The sequence below is a fragment of the Pteropus vampyrus genome, unplaced genomic scaffold (genome assembly GCF_000151845.1).
Source record: "Pteropus vampyrus isolate Shadow unplaced genomic scaffold, Pvam_2.0 Scaffold19, whole genome shotgun sequence".
NCBI lineage: Eukaryota > Metazoa > Chordata > Mammalia > Chiroptera > Pteropodidae > Pteropus > Pteropus vampyrus.
In genome coordinates, this window is record NW_011888800.1 from 2185883 (window position 1) to 2190459 (window position 4577).

Here is a 4577-nt window from a genome sequence, read left to right on the forward strand (position 1 = left end):
AAAAAAAATAAACAAATGGGACTACATCAAACTAAAAAGGAAACCTGCACAGCAAAGGGAACCATTAACAAAATGAAAAAATCTACAGAATGAGAGGAGATATTCACCAATGAAACATCCGATAAGGGGTTAACATCCAAACTTTATACAGAACTCATACAATTTAAAACCATGAAAACCCAAACAATCCAATTAAAAAATGAGCAGAGGACCTGAATAGGCATTTTCCAAAGAGGGCATACGGATGGCCAACAGACATAGGAAAAGATGCTCAATGTCACTAATCATCAGAGAAATGCAAATTAATACCACAATGAGATATCACTTCACATATCAGAATGACTATCATCAATAAGTCAACAAACAACAGTATTGGTGAGGATGTGAAAAAAAAGGAACCCTCTTGCACTGTTAGTTAGAATGCAAATTGGTGCAGCTACTATGAAAACAGTATGAAAATTCCTCAAAAAATTTAAACTAGAACTACTTTATGTCCCAGCAATTACACTTTTGGATAATTATCTGAAGAGATCTAAAACACTAATTCAGAAAGATATATGCATCCCTATATTCATTGCAGCATTATTTACTATAGCCAAAATAAGTGCCCATCAATAGACAACTGAATAAAGAAGATGTGGTTTATATATACAATGGAATATCACTCAGCCATAAAGAAGAATGAAATGTTACCATTTGCAACAACATGGATGGACCTAGAGGGTATTATGCTAAGTGAAATAAGTCAGACAGAGAAAGACAAATACTATATAATTTCACTCATGTGGACTCTAAAGAAGAAAATAAATGAACAGACAAAACAGAAACAGATTCATAGATACAGAGAACAAATAGCTGCTTGGGGGACTGTGTGAAAAAGGTGAAGGAATTAAGAAGTACAAATTGGTAGTTACAAAATAGTCATAGGGAATGTAAAGTATAACATAGGGAATATAGTCAATTATATTGTAATACCTATGTATGATACCAGGTTGGTACTAGACTTATGGGGGGACTGTGACTTTAAACTTTACATTTTATGAAATAAAGCAACTGCAACATATCAAGGTTTTTTTCTTAATAAACTTTATGTTAATAAGATTAAAACAATGAATACACTTTAAAATGTTACCTTATGAACAATTCATTGGTTTTATTTTAGAATTAATACTTCTAATGAGTCATCACGATGATTTTAATACCTTACCCCATGGCAAATAATAGTTAGAGTAAGGAAAGAAACCACTATCTAATTTCAATTAAAACAAATTGATCTACTTTTTGACCTCCGTTTTGCCTTGTAATGGTCTCTACATTAGATCTGAGATTTGGACACTTCTCAGACCCACTTTAGAAAATAAATTGTAAATACTAGAAAGTTAAGATAAATACGATTTTCTTAAATAGTATTGTTGTTTTCATATATTGTTATACTTTACTCTCCAAAGTTCTAGAAAACAATGAGATAAATCTTCATGAAACCAAGAAACCAAGAGATTTAACATGATAAAGAAGCAAGAAGTCGGAACCACTGTTGAGGAGACTGAACATTCCTAATAAAACAGAAAAGGGAAGTAAAATTCTTGGGATGAACTTCATCCTGAGATGATCACTGACTTTACAGGACTTAACCGTTAAAGAACTTAAGAGAAAGCATCTCTTTTTAAGGGTGTTCAATTTAAAGCTGATTATTTCAGACGAATGTTTAGAAGATAACCGAACAGCTAATAATCGATAAAGTAGATGAAATAAACAAAATTTAATATATATTACATATTCTGAATGAAGAAAATAGCTAGATAACAAGATAAGTTAAAAGAATCTCATTTAAGGATCTTAAGCTGCTTTTTAAAATTAATGTTATTTTATTCTTATACACTGAAAAATTAAGTCAAATATAATAACCATTTTGCCTCATGCCAGCAACAGCCATTCTTAGAATACCAAAGCCGTTTCTTTTGGGGGCCACCAAATTCACACTATTCAACATTCATTGGCTATACTCTTTCCTAAAGTGCTAAGAAAATGAATTAAAATTATTCTAAAGTGTTATAGCTTGACATTAAAGTCAACACCTAAAAGTGAACCAAAGATAAAAGGTTAAGGGGAAATTCCTAAGCAAATATTAAAGCTTTATCTTAAAATAAAATAAAAAAAAAATCCATTTATAAAAATCTTGATTCAAGAATTATGAAACATTCGACTATTGGAAAGATTTTGAATTTCATTCTTTGTATATTTCAAAGAAAAATAGACTGCTATTTTTCTGAGTTCAGGTAAAATTCTGCTAAAGAGTAGAAATCTGCCCAGATGAGCAGTTATGGTTCCTTTCTGTTTGGTGACCTTTGATAAAAATGACACCCAACAGCATTGACACCTGGGAGAAAGAGGATACCACTAAGAAGCAAGGGATTTAAAGCTCCCATATCCAAATCCTTCTAACATCTTCTACTCTATTAGTAACAAAAAGAATTAGAAACTTTTCTCACTCACATCTGTGGTTTAAATAATGTCTGATAGCTGAAGAGAGATCTCGAATTGGAATTCATGTATTATACAAAATGTGTCTACTTTTGGGACTTGGGGTTCTCAACCCAAAGGTCCCTGAGGAGAATGTGCAGGCTACAATGGTTTTCTGTCCCATTTGCTGGCAACATCTGACTGGTCTGCTTGCCCACTAATAACACTTTGGTTGGAGCTGTTTCCACTCCTGATGTTCTGAGGACACTGATGCCTTTGTACTACCATGCTGAGAATAACAGGTGCCTTGCTTACGTACAGCTACCTCCAAACAGTGGTAGATAAGAGATGAGTTGAAAGGTCTACTATTATCCATAGCTTCCCGGAAATTGAAGGTCATCTCTTACTGTGACCGATTTTTTTTTCTGAGCAAGTCTATACTGGGTAAACATGCCAGGGATGCTATTTGGGGAGCATCAACATATACTCCATTGCTTTTTAATTCTTTGGAGATTTTCCTTCCCATTATTTCATTGAACTAGCTAGGTTCATGACACTTTAATGCCAAGAGTTTTAAACTGGGGGATTTCTACCTAAAAACCTAATTTTCATCTAGAATTTAGTAAGAGAAATTTTATTTATTTATGCACATGTAAATCTCTTATCCCCAAATGTTCACAGACAACCACTTGTGAACATCTACCCTGCCAGTAGCTGTTATCATGCTAACTTTGTAAACAAGGGATACTTGACCATGACTCTCAAACAGCTTGATCTGAATTTAGAAGACTATTTCAACTAGCCTATACTTGAAAAGAAAAATCTGGGTTATAGATACTTGGGTGTATTATTTATATATATACACATACGTACATGTATATAACCATATACATATATGTATATATGTGTAATATTTTTGACCATTTTTGTATGTCTTGGCTAGCTCATAAATTTCAATAACAATAAAAAGCTGTACCTCACTAGCCAGATTTAAAAAAAGACAATAATAAAAAGACAATAATAGCCAGTTTGGGCAAATTTTGGCAAACGTGAGGAAGTTGGAATGCTCATGCACATTTTAGTAGGCATATAAATTAGTTCAAACTTTTTAGATAGTAATTTAACATAATGTTCATAGTCCATACTTGGAATGTGAAAGATAAAACAATACAGCTTTTGGAAGATAACATGGTCACCATGACCTTGAAACAGGGAAAAACTTTTCTTAAATGAGACACAGAAAGCATTAATCTTAAAAGACAAGAAAAAGAATAAATTGTTCATCCAAAGATACCATTAATAGAGTAAAAAGGGAATTCATAGTATAAAAGATTATATTGTAACACACACATCTGAAAAATACTTACCAATTAATTAAAAACTATGACAGTCCTATAGGAGAATGTACAAGAGATAAATGGGCACTTTATAAAAGAGGATGTCCAAATGATGAACATGATCAGAGAACTACAAATTAGAAATACAATGAGATACCACTGCATGCTCACTAGGATGGCACATATTAAAAAGACTGAGAATACAAAGTACTGGTGAGGCTTTGGAGCAAATGGAATTCTAATACGCTGTTGGTGGGAGTGCAAATTGTTTTAACCACTTAAAAAAAAAAAAACAGCAATTCTACTCAAAAATGCATACATATTTGAACCAAAGGTCTGAACAGGAATATTCAGAGCATAATTAATTTGTAATAGCCATAAAACACCGAAATGTCCATCATAGCATGGAAAATAAATTGTAGGATATCCGCACAATGGAATACTATTCAGGAAAAATTAAAAAGAGAAGAAAACCCCAAACTATTTATACGACAACATGAACTAATTTTATAACCTTACTGTTGAGCGAAATAAAGTAAAAGAAACCAGGTACAACACAATATATAAGAATAAGTACATAGTTTCATGTATAGAGATTTCAAAACCAAGCATAACTAATTATCTGTGGTATTAATTGGGAGAGTGGTGGTTACTTTTAGGAAAGGGAGAACGAATATTGACTGGGAAGGGCTCAAAGCTGAGGTAGGTCTTCTGAAGTTTACATATTTTATTTCTTGACCTGGACAGCAGTTAAACAGGTGAGATCACTTTGTAAAAATT